The sequence below is a fragment of the Hydra vulgaris genome, chromosome 09 (assembly GCF_038396675.1).
Source record: "Hydra vulgaris chromosome 09, alternate assembly HydraT2T_AEP".
Lineage (NCBI taxonomy): Eukaryota > Metazoa > Cnidaria > Hydrozoa > Anthoathecata > Hydridae > Hydra > Hydra vulgaris.
In genome coordinates, this window is record NC_088928.1 from 10,582,501 (window position 1) to 10,596,683 (window position 14,183).

Sequence of the window (14,183 nt, forward strand, 5' to 3'; positions counted from 1 at the left end):
ATCATTTGAAAGGTGTGATAGCATCGGAGGAGACGAACGATCTTGCTCCTAGTTACATGTCTATGAACGATGTTGCAGCCAGATTTAATGTTATATCCTTCTTATCAAAGACGCGAAATCGGTATGTTACTATTAGTCTGCTTCTCTCTTGCTTATTTTATTGTCTACCTAAATGATCAATTTCCATATCACTATCACTAACTGCAGCTAACAGAATGTTTTCAGCATGCGCAAAGAGCAGTTATTTTCGAGAACAGGACGAACCACAGCCTGATCTAATGCATCAAGTTCCTGAAACAACTGAACTAAGTAAAAGAAGTTGTTAGCACCATTTTGGCAAGAAGAATTTGATTTGATTTTGAACCAAGAGGGTCCATACTTTGAAATGAAATGCGTTACTCTTCTAAGAGGTTCAGATGCCACCTCTCTAGACATGTAGAGACACAAAATCCTGTTGGCTTTTGTCAACCACCGAGCATGACTTATATTTCCAGGTAACATCTACTCGAGGAAATCAATATCTGTAGGTCTCGTTCCCCACGCTGCACTGTTAGACATGCTTTCAAAAGTAGCAGTTGGTCTGTGCTAAGATTCTTCTTGACAGCTTCATCACAATCAGTCACCTTACCAGTAATTGGCAAATAATTAACGACAGGCAATTCATTCGGATCATATTCTAGAGCTGAGCTAATTGTACCTGTCAATGTGGAAGGTCCTGTAGTTCGAGCAAAATCCACGCCTGCCAAAAAAATTATTTAATGGGAGCTCGTTACAGTGTAGAAGGCATACCCACCCATGTCATGGTCTACCTAATCTTTGAATTTTCTTATGATTCCGTTGCTTTTACTGTATTATTATTTGCGCCATCACACACAACACCTTGAATGCTTTGACGGAGTTTGTCTCTATAATAACTGACATTAACTCCTTTGCTTACCACACAGCTTTACTACTTTCAGGAACTACATGATCGATGTATATGTTTCCTGGATACAAAACAATACTATAGTGTTCTTCTTTTTTACTTCTTCTACAACCAAAACTCTCAACTAATGTAACGTCTTGTTTTCCATCAAAGCCTATACAGCACAATTCCTTATTGCTCTGCATATGTTCTTCAACCAGAGTATCTCTCCAGAAATTCCTTTGTCGACGTAGCTTTGAAGGATCAAGAATTGTTGCTGAAGACAACATACTGAGGTCTTTTAAAACAGCATTAACAATAAGACATGTATCTCTGTTGCTAATTTTGCATCGATCAACTGCTTTAGCTAATTCCTTGTACTTGTTTCTGTTATGCACTGATACTATCTCTTCCTCTGATGTATAATTACTTTCAGACATGTTACGCTCATCCTCATCAATATCTTTCTCAGTTTCATATTCAACCTCTTTTGACTCTGCTTCATCACACACCGATTTCATAAATTTGCGTTTTTGTTTCTTTTCCAGTGTTGCTGTCGTTTCTTTGTCTACTCCACCAATTATCATATTTCTAACTTTTTTTTGGTCAACCCAGAAATCCCACTTTATCAATGGAGCACATGCATAAGTTCATTTGCAGGTACAAATGTCAAATAACTGCTTAAAAGAATTCAACTTCTCAGTGTCTGATGTTCTTTTTGCATCTGAATATTTTTCAAGTGTATGTACTTTATCCATAAGTCTTCTAATCCTAATGATTGTGCTATTCACTTCTATTGTGGAATACTTGCTTTTGAATAAACACATTTCACTCTGTCTGCTAAAATTGAATATCTTTCTTGCAAGCTAATTTCTAATACTGTTTTCTGATTATAATAGAACGCCTTAATAACGTCTTCATTTGATGGGATAGATCAACTAACTGTCCAAACAATGGATGTTTAATTCTACTTCGTGTACACATACAATCCATATTTAATATAATTTGTATAAAATAATAAAAAAAAAATACAACAAGTTATGTTTACAATAAATAAAAGCTGTTAAAACAATTTTTCATAAGAATTTAGTCAATAAATATTCCAATATTTATACAGACTATAATATGTTTAGCCCTCTCATAAATAGGCCTACATGTTAAATGAAGTGATCTTTCTACAGTCTAAACTATAGCCTACTGTAGTATACATCTATATTAGCCTACTTGAATTTTACTATAGATCTATTATTGCAAAGAAGAAAATAAAACTACAAAATAATATATTAGATATTTTGCTTGTTTCTAAAAAATCCAGCACATGGTTTGTTGCTAATGTTGGTGACGTCACATTAAAATAACGTTATAAAATTTATTCCATTTCTTTTTAGCACTTGTAGTTAGGTGCTAAAGCTTCAATCCCAATGCATTTTAGTCAATGATTTATAGTTGGTACGTATTTAGATTGTACCAAGGAAATGGTTAAAATATATCAAATAAGGTAAGACTTTAATCAAATATTGTGTACCTAAACGTTTCATAAAAAATCTTTAAATATTATTTTTATATCTGTACTGATACCAAGACAACTTTTTGTTCATGTACAGGAAAGATAAAAAAACTTCTAACTCACCCTAAATATATATATATATATATATATATATATATATATATATATATATATATATATATATATATACATACATACATATATATATATATATATATATATATATATATATATATATATATATATATATATATATATATATATATATATATATATATATATATATATATATATATATATATATATATATATATATATAAATGTATATATATTCAGTTGTCTTTTTTTATTTGTAATTTTATAGTTCCGAAAAATTTTTTGCCTCCAAATATTACGAACCTTGGTGCTTACTCTGTTAAACTTATTTGGGCTCCTCCATTGATCAGTAGTGGACTTATTAGAAAATATGTTATTTATGGATATATTCCAAGTGTTGGTGAAAACATTAGTAAGATATTGCAAGGCGGATTGGTACAGAATGTGAAATTGAAACTTTAAATCCTGCAACTCTTTATTTGTTTAAAGTTGAGGTGTTCACAGGTGGAGGAAGCACAGAAAGTAACCAGATTAATGTTACAACCTTACCATCAGGTAATAAAAAAGTTATAAAAATTAAAGAAAAAGAAATTTAATTTGTTAATTTATTTATTTGTTTCAAATTCTAGTACAATATTATTTTACTAAAAACTTTTTTGTTTTATCAAATCAATATATTAGAAAACCAAATAACACTTACATAATCATATTTGTTTTACTCCAACTTACTACTAATAGTAAAATTTTTTTTGTATTAGAAGTCCTGTTGCTATTTCAAGTGTAACTATTTCAAGTGTAAAAAATAGTTAAATAAGTTAATAATTAAATAAATCAATAAATAAATATATAAAAATAGATAATAAATAGTTAATAATAATAAAAATTGAATAATAAATAGTTAAATAAATTAATAAGTTAAATAAAGAGTGTACACAAAATAAACTTGAAAGAGTAAATACGTCATTTTTTTTTTAGTTGTATTAATATATTTTTAATTATGTTTTTATTTTGCTTACAGCGTTTGCGGTTTCAAAAAAAACGCGTTTAGGTTTCACATTTAACCTAAAATTAGTTTTTAAAATTACAAAAGAAGAAGAAATTAGAGAAAAAATTGTGAACAAATATTTGAAAAATCCAAATAAAAACTACAATTCATTAGCTAAAGAGTTGCAAATACATCCTGACACTGTTTTTCTCAAGTAAAATCAATTGAACACATATCTGGCAATTAAAGAAAGGTTTTCATGATTAAAAACTGTTTAGAAAACTGGATAATAGTTTTAATATTACCTCACAAAATTCAACAAAATTAAATTGATTTTCAAATATTTTTGTTTTAAATGCTTGAAATAAACATAAACTACATTATTTCAAATTATATAAAGTGCCCAACCGTACTAAAACTAAAAAAAAAGCAATAAAAAAAAACAGATCCTGCTGAGGGTCACATGACAATTTTGTTTCTAAAGATTATTGAAGATAATGAAACTTATATCAAGTTCAATAATTAGAAAATTTCTGGTGCTGTCAAAATTGACATCTATTATATTGTCAAATATAGAGGAAAAGAAAGGGTCCCAACACACAATGCATGATAAGTTTTCTAAAAAAAGCCTTGATTTGGCGAGCTATTTGCTGGTGTGACAAAAAAAAAAGCATCTTATATTACTGAGTACACATTTTCTGGTCAAATATATACTAAGAGTGTTTCAAAAATATCTTTTACATCTCATTAAATCAAATGATAATGAACCTGTGTTCTGGGCTGATTTGGCTTCAAGTTATAACTTTGTATAAAATAGTTAACTGGCTATGAAATAGTCTAAAGAAAATTATGTGAAAATTGTGCCTGAAAAAACAAATCTTCAGAAATACCCAATTGAGAGCTATTTAAAAGTAGAATTTTAATTTTTTAATTTCTAAAAGTAGAAATAAACAGAGCAAGCATTTGCAAAGAGTTGGGTAGAGGCCAGATTGTTTATAATTGGAATAATGGTTACATGGTGACAACCAAAATCTGGGGTTTTTTTTTTACTAAATATAAATGATGTCAGTATTTTTATTATTTTATTACAAATATTTTTCTATTTTATTCCATACTTTTTTCACGCAGTTTCTTCTCATTTTTGAAAAAATGAAAAGAAAGTGCCTGATTCACAATGCTTCAAAATCTTACATCCACATTTTATTGTTTTACCATTTAGTGAGCTGAATCAACTAACTTTTCTAATATAGAAAGCCTAATTTTGATCTATTCCTCTATTAGAAAAATTTCTTATTTTTTGTATAAGGTTTCTTTACTTTGTTTTCTAATAATGCCCCAAAAATATTCAATCAAAATGTTGAAATTATATTTCATATTCAATTAGGTTCAAAAGTTTAAATTCAAATTGAAGTTTGATTTGTAAGAAAAAAAACAGTTTTTAAAAACATTTATTTATATATTTAAAATATTTAAGATGATTATTCTCTTTAATGGTTTCTTCTGAGAACTTTACCGAATAGCTTTATTTTATGCGCTCAACATTAAACTCTTGATTCACTTACCATTATTCCCAGATTTTTTTAAATTTTTTTTTTTAACTTTTTTTTAGATGTCATTTCAAATAAAAGATTCTTTCGATTTTGATTTTAATTGTGTGCTTTGTCATCAATTGCACTCTCAGTTAGCTTAAAAACTTTTATTTTCATGTTGAGAATGATTAAGTTTGTCAATTACAAGAGTTTGTAGATCATTACTGATCATTACTTTTTACAAGTGATATCATATCATTACTGATTATTGCTCATCACAAGTGATATCATATCATTACTGGTTATTACTCATCACAAGTGGCATCACATCATAACTGATTATTACTCATCACAAGTGATATCACATCATTACTGATCATTACTCATCACAAGTGATATCATATCATTACTGGTTATTATTCATCACAAGTGACATCATATCATGACTGGTTATTACTCATCACAAGTGACATCACATCATTACTGATCATTACTCTTCACAAGTGACATATCATTACTGATCATTATTCATCACAAGTGACATCACATCATTACTGATTATTACTCATTACAAATGACACCATATCATTACTGTGTACTTTCCTTTTTGTTAAAATGTTGAAAAAACTGTGCATATATTTATCCATTTTCAGAAAATGTTTGATTTTTTGTTCTTGCTTAAACAATTTATGACATTATCTTGAATATTGTGAATGAGTAAGATTTTTTGCCACTTTTTACTTTCAATTATTTTTTTTATGATGCAACCTTATGATGCAATGTCTCTTTTTGAGATTTTTTACCTTTATTAACCCAGCATACATATTCCATATTTACTTTCAGAATCTTAATCATCAGTTTTATTTTCTCTACTATATATATGGAATCATGATGAACCAAAAAGAATAATAATTTAAGCAACAAAATTATCTCTTTTGATATGTTGTGCTCATCTTAATGAAATCTTGTTACATCAAATGTTTTAATCTAACAATGATTCTTGTCTTTTAAACAGTGTGTTTAAAATACAGAAATATTTTAGCATCATACTTCATTTGTTGATAATATAGTTTTTATCCTTATGACAAAATTTTTCTACTTTTTTATGGAAATAAAAATAAACTCTCAAAACATCTAATTATGTTGTAAACAAAATTTAATTTAAAATTTTTCATCAGTACTCCAATAAAGATGTAGAAATGTTTTAGATCTGGTTTTAGCCATACTTGTATCTTTTAATTAGATGATGCTATTACAATATATTATAATTTAGAATAACATCTGCAGTATGTTGTTATATTTTTGTTTGTCTTAACTTAAATATAAAAAAATTGTTTGTAGAAAAGATAATAAAAATCAAGTAAAAAGCAGGTATCAATAGAATGATAAAAAGAGTAAATTAACTTATTAATAAGATGAATAATTCATTAATATTTTCCAGTAAGACTTCAGAATAAATAAGTTTGTTTGTAAAACATTAATTATAGGTCTGAAGTATATTTGCATTTCAACAAAATTTTTTATTGTAGATCTAAAGTAACAATTTAAACTAAGTGCATTTGAATTAGTGGATTTTTTTATTTTTATTTTTTAATGTTTAATTTTATATATAAATATATATATATATATATATATATATATATATATATATATATATATATATATATATATATATATATATATATATATATATATATATATATATATATATATATATATATATACACACACATGTACATATATTTAAATATAGATGTATTTAAATATTTACTTACACTTTTAAAAATTTCAAGAATAAATATATTCAAAGTTTTTAAGGGTCTTCTGTAGTAATATATGTTATGCTAACTTAGTGATGTTTTTCAAGATAAACCATGGTAACAAGATGCAGTTATGTGTGTGTATATATGTGTGTCTGAGTGCGTGTGTGTGCATGTGTTTGTTAGGCTGTCCCAAAAAATTATGGAAAATTTGAAAATCATGAGATTTTACTCTCAAAACTATGAGATTTGGGATATAAAAGTCCCATTTTTCATTTGTACCACCTCAACCAATATATCATTGCAATCTGAAGCATCTGGAACACTCACAGCCAATTTGTCATAAACAATAAATATTTTGAGATCTTCTGAAATTTCTTTAACTAGTTTGGTGTAAAAATATAGTACTAGTTTTTACCTTTTAGTCAATAAATCAATTAAATCATTTGCTTTATTAGAAGGTTTATCCCTTATTGACTGGAATTGTCTTGAACTGTTTTCTGTAAACAGTAGAACCTAGGTTTATTTTTCTCATTTGAGTAAATGTTTGAATAGGTTGACATTTGCGGTCTGAGGTTGTATTCCAGTATTATATCATAATATTCAACAAGGTAAACATTTCTTCTAGGACTAATAGAGCAGTTGCATTTTCTCTTAGCTACTTGTTTTATTTTTTAATTTTTTGCTCTATGTTAAAATTTATTTCTGAGTTGAAAAATGTTTATCACATAAATCTATTACAGAGGCACATGCGGCACTCGAGTTTGAAAGTGAAATTCCAGGCATAAAAGTTACTCCAAACAAATATTTTTATTTGTTTTCATAATAAAAATGTATTTTCATAACATAATTTTTGAACAGTTAGAACAAATATAGGAAAATTATGAAAATCATTGTTATAAATTTTGAAAATATACATCTTGCAAATGTCAATTAAATGAACCATAACATTGTTTTCATTTTCTAAGAACTATCTGGAACTTTTTTTTGGGGTACCCCAGCCGGTGTGTGTGTGTGTGTGTGTGTGTGTGTGTGTGCGTGTGTGCGTGTGTGTGGGCGTGTGTGTTTGTATATATGTGTGTGTGTGTGTGATATACAGGGTGAGGTAAAAGTTCCCGTACAAAGTATAATTTAAAAAAATTATCTGTATGGTGTTTCCTTTCAATATATAGTGTGTTTTTATATTTTTTGGTATTCCTTTGTATTATTTTAGTATTATTTAGTATTATTTTGTTTTAAACTAAAGTGTAATTTGTTTCTCGCCTTGTACAGAAACTTTTGCTGTTTATATTTTTGTACGGGATCTTTTTCCGCATCCTGTATATATATATATATATATATATATATATATATATATATATATATATATATATATATATATATATATATATATATATATATATATATATATATATATATATATATATATATATATATATATATATATATATAATTTTATACATTTTAGTTCCAGAAATGTTCTCACCTCCAATTATTGCAACATCTCCAACTTCATTTAATATTTCATGGAAACCTCCTATCAAACCTAACCAGAAATTATTTTCTACAAAGTTGAACTCAATGATGTTTTGTATCTGCAAAAGTCTTTTTTTTTAATATTGCAAATCTTACAGCATACAGATTGTCTCCAGTACAGCTTTCGGCCGGCGGTTATGTAGGTTGTGTTTCAGTATATGTTGATCAATATCCTGGTGAAACCCACCCTGAAGATCTGATGGCTCCACCGGTACAGGTTTGAGACAGTGTGCGAATTGAAGTTTTATGGTCACCACCTCATAAACTAAATGGGATAATTTTTATGTATCAGTTGTTTGTGTCACTTTCGAACAGTTTAAATAACATGACTGATTAGTAATACCACTAAATCGAACTTTGCTGTGATTGTTGAGAACCTTGTTCCTGAACCTTATATTTTACTTTTTTAGTGAAAGCATTTAATAATAAAGGAAGTGTCATTAGTAATGCTTCAGAGGTAAGAACACTTGAAAGTGCTCCCACAAACATTCCACCTCCTAAGGTAACACCAGTTGGTTCTACAATTTTATTGGTAAAAATATACCCTCCAAATTCTCCTAATGGAGTTGTAAGAAATTATTATCTATGGCAGGATGGAGTTATTGTTTTAAATTGGGGTGCATTACCAAATGACTATATTGCACAAAATCTAAAGCCATATACACAGTATGTGTATCAAGTACAAGTCTGTACTGCCAGTGGTTGTGGTTTTAGCCCCAAAGTCATAGGTTTAGCTGGGGACAAGGGAAGCCGAATGGTACCATTCAGTTATTAGTGCAAAACATAACCTCATTTATTAACTGCCAATTATCCTCAGTGCAACCAAATGGGCCATTAATCTATTATTTAATAGTAAAAGGCAGTTTTTATCTTAAATATACGACAGTTGATATGTCAGTAATTTGTTTTGAGCTCAAATAGACAGATGAAACTGCATTATGCACTGGCCTTCTTGCGTATACAATATATGACATCATAATAAATGCTTCTAATAATGTTGGTTTTATTTTAAGTAATTCTATAAGTGTGAAAACCTTATCTGATAGTAAGTTAATTTCAAGTTTTTACAATTATACTATGTTATTATACGCAAAAATATCATTTGTGTTAACATTTTTTTTTTTTTAATAATGTAATGTTTTTACATTATAATTGTTTTATTACAAACTTTCAGAGAAACATTTCACTTTCGCTTTCAAAGATTTTACTTTTTATTGGTTTAAGGTTACTTGTTTCAAAGAATCATCTCTTCTTAAATCTTCAAGAAAAATTAAAAAAAATACAAATAAAAGATTTATAGATTACCAAAACAAATTATTATTTTTTCAAAATAATATTACTATTTTATATTTTTTATATTGTAAAATCTACCACTTATTATATATTTTCTTATGATTTTACAACACCATCTACAACACCATCTACAACACCATCTACAACACCATCTACAACACCATCTACAACACCATCTACAACACCATCTACAATACCATCTACAACACCATCTACAACACCATCTACAACACCATCTACAACACCGATCACAATCTGTTTTTATTATCACATCTCCCAGGTCTAGGTAACCGGCACGGCTCGCTTTTTTTGCAATCATTGTGTTGCATAAATAAATCTCTTCAAACAAATCTGTTCGAGTATGCAATCTTTTATAACAAAATTTAAATTTGTTTGTAAAGTATTTGAATATAAATACATGATATTTATGTTAATTAAACTTAATAAAAAAAAAACCATTTAATAAACTTCTTCTCAAAAATCAAAAAAAAACCATTGAATAAATTTCTTCTCAGAAAAAAAACCTTGACATAATTTGGTAATTTCTCTCAATTGTTAATAAATTAATAAAACATATATAACTGACCTGACTGAATCTCTGAAAAGCTTACTACTATTTTTACAAGTTTAGACATTAACTTTAACCCAATATTAGTTCCTCTTATGTCAATTATATATAAAAAGAATCATAAATGTTCAAATTTACATAGATTACTTTTATCTCCGCAAAATATACCTAAATTAAATTATTACTAATTAGCTTATATTCAACAAGAAAATCGTTAGATCAAAATAGCATTTCCACAAACACCTTTATAGATTAAACAAACACCTTTATAAATTAGACAAACACATTTATATTTTAAACATTTTCAAATATTCTTTCTATTTAATATCTCATTCATAAATGGAAAATTTTCTAATGTTTAAAGTTTTTCTGTGTATTTATATATAAAAGTGTAATTCGATATATAAAAATGACTTTAAACTTGTATGTGTTAACTATAGATTTAATTTTTTTTATCTAACATTGGTAAACTTGTTGAAAAACTTATTCTAAAGTGTACTTTATTCTGAAATCTTTTAAATAAATTTTAATTTTAACATTATACTTATGCATATATAAGTGTAAACAGAAAAAGTCAGAAAAAATAACAATTACTGAAGATCAGAAAAACTCTTGATACTATTTTTTATTTTATTTTATCAATTTACAGAAAGCTTTTGATACAATTTATCATAATATTATAATTTCTATTGACAATATTGAGTTTCTACGGTGTTGTAAGTTAGTTTTTAGTGTTGTTTTAAGGTGAGTGTTGTTGTTAGTTGGTTGTTAGTGGTGTTTTAAATGATTGATGTTGTAAGTTATTTGTTATAAATTAATGGTGTTGTAAGTTAGTGATGTTTTAAGTTATTGGTGTTGTAAGTGAGTGGTTCAATCTTATTTTTATTACTATTAACATCGATGGTTATTGGCAGTTTTAAGTATTAATGTTTATAATTCTAATAATAGATTGGTTATGTGTGTTGTTCCTCAAGGCTTTGTTCATAGCCCTCTTTTGCTTTTAACATATGTTAATGATCTTAGCAATTTTTACATTTTTATCAGTGCATCTATTCGCTGATGATACAAATTTATAATCTACCATTTAAAAACTTTTCCCCTAAATTTGCTATTACATACATGTTCAACTTAAAAAATATATATGTATATATATATACAGCCCTTAATTAAGAAAAATGAGGTCAACAATAGTTTTCCGACTTTAATATTTTAGAGGTTAGCATGAGCTTAAGCAAAAAAAATTTAATACAAAGGTTTTGAAAAGCATAAAAAACAGATTATCAATTTTTTTTTTTTGCTGATCTCAAAAACTCCTAGGTCGACATTGCAGAATGCTTATCATATATATATATATATATATATATATATATATATATATATATATATATATATATATATATATATATATATATATATATATATATATATATATATATATATATATATATATATATATATATATATATATATATATATATATATATATATATATATATATATATATATATATATATATATATATATATGTATATATATATTTGGTATCCAAAGGCATAGTGTTTTGTTTTCAAATTAAATTATTTTTTTTCTCAAAACTTATTGTCTATGTTTCCAAAAAATGTATGTTACGTCTGCAAAACAAACTTGACAGTTGTCTGGATTAAGAAGTCAAGAAAACTTATCAAGCAATAATCAGAGTAATCATATCTAAATTTTATAAAAGTAAGAATTTTTTAAAATAATTATAAAAAATAAAATCACTAAATTTGAAGCTGAAAATACACCTTTAGATTTGCACAAAATTCATCCCTTAAAATTTAGATAATCTTTCTAAAGAGTCTTGAAGAATTAAAATTGTTAAAGAACATAGAGAACTTCTATTAATTATACACTAACTTAATACACACATACATACATACATAAATACATACATGCGTCGACCATGCTACATAATGAATTAGCTAAATGTAAGGGCTTCAGTGCATCTTCTTACTAAGGTTTTGAGTTTGGGAAGCCAATATCTACCCATGATTGACATTGTAATTGTGCACTTAACCTAAGCTTGTATTTATTTTCTCACTTTCTTATAGGTGGTTGAGACCATCTTTTAATTTCATTAAATCTATTATCTCCATCATCAGGTTCTTAATCTTCTCCATCATCATATTTTTACTACCATTATTCATACAACTATTTTAATCTCTGAAGTTTTACATTTGTTTGTCGTTGGATACCCTTAGTTGTTATCCTGCTGCAAATGCCTTACCTGTCACCAATAGGTTTCAGCCAGGCACGAGCTTTTCTTAGATTCCAAGTTGTTTTTACCTCTTATTGTTTGTTTATTTCTATTTGAATGCTTGCTAACCCCCATTTATTTACAACAAATGTCTTTTCATTATAACAAATGTCTTTTTATTATATATTAATATGTCAATGCAAAAAAAATCTCTTGTTCTTAGATTACTCTAGTTTCATCTGAATCTTTTATCTGTATAAATCTTGTGTTTTATCTCAGATTATTCTCAGTTAATGAACTGAAAACCAGCCTTAAACTCCAAACCAAGTCCTTATTTGGTGTACTAAAACCCAGCATATAGCTATTTTTGTTATTTATTGTATGTTTGTATAAATTGAATATTACTTGTTTTGAAATTATTTTTATATTTTGATGACTTCTTTTTATTTTTAATTTATAGTTCCAGAAGGATTTAGTTTAGATAATTGCTCTGTTATCAACTCAACAAGCGTTTACCTAACCTGGAGGAAACCATCTCGCCCCAATGGAAAAATACTCAGTTATTATTTATATATACTTTTTCAACTAAATGATATGGTTTCATACAGAAATGTTTTGATCAAAAGTGGATTATTCTTTGATTACACTTTTATTGATTTGTCACCCTTTTCTGTATATAGCTTCAAAGTGGAAGTTGAAAATGATTTTGGAAACTTGTCAAGCATCTGTTACAATGTTACAACACCTGAAGATGGTATAATCTTTATTTTCTTATTAAAAAAATTTATAAGTATTTTTACATGCCTTGTTTATTTAAAATAAAATAACATGTTATGAAGTTATCAAGCAAATAAATAACCTTGATTTAAATTAATTGTTACCAAACCCTTTATACCTCTATTAGTAAGTTCTATTTTACTAATAAAAGTTCTATTTTACTTTTAAAATTTTCTATTTTATGTATAAAAGTATATATGGTAAAATGAGTTGGATACAACTAAAAGTAGACTTTTTATAATTGCTCATTCCAAACTTTTAGTTGGCAACTTTTAATTGAAAGCATGGCACAATGAACTATCCATGACAAGGTTTGGATACGTATTAGGAATTTTTCTCTTGCCTTTATTTTTGTATGCAAAACTAATTCACTTCCAACAAGGCTGTGAGCAACAACTATTAAGTTAGGAGTTACTAAAAAAGAAAGAGAACAATTTATTCTGGAAAAGTAGTAAGCAGTTAAAGAGCAAAAAAAATACTTTATATAATATAAAGATTTAAATCTTGTAAAATATGTATTTTTTGTATTGTATTTGTATCTGTTTAAAATATGTTTATAGTACATGTTTATGATACCATTTTTAATACAAGTTTCTGATACTGATATTATTTTTACAATAAAAAACTCTAGATTAAATATTAAAAATCAGAAGACTTTACAGATATTTGCAACTTTCTGAAACTCAGTTTAAGAAACTTTGACAGATTTCAACATCTGGTTCCCATTTTCTATTTGACAGAAAATATTACGATCAAACAGATGGTGTTGCAATGGGTTCTCTTTAGTGTCCATCTTATATTTAATATTTTATTCGAGTTCCATGAACCAATATGGGTTAGTAACTTGCCCCCTCCTCTAAACCAATTTTTAAAGATAGCAATTATGTCATCCACATGCCATCTATAAAAATTGGTTTAGAGGAGAGACAGTTATTAACCCATATTGGTTCATGGAACTCGAATAAAATATTAAATATAAGATGGACACTAAA

At 26.8% G+C, this 14,183-nt stretch overlaps 1 protein-coding gene across 1 annotated transcript in view; it reads left to right on the forward strand.

Moving 5' to 3' along the window:
* LOC136084556 (laminin subunit beta-4-like) overlaps window positions 1-8,508 on the forward strand; it is a 25,574-nt gene extending 17,066 nt beyond the window's left edge. Inside the window, exons 10-11 of the mRNA XM_065804698.1 lie at window positions 2,776-3,062; window positions 8,250-8,508. The gene's annotated coding sequence lies outside the window, so the exon portion shown is untranslated. The remainder of the gene's footprint in view (window positions 1-2,775; window positions 3,063-8,249) is intronic.
* The last annotated feature ends 5,675 nt before the right edge of the window (window positions 8,509-14,183 follow it).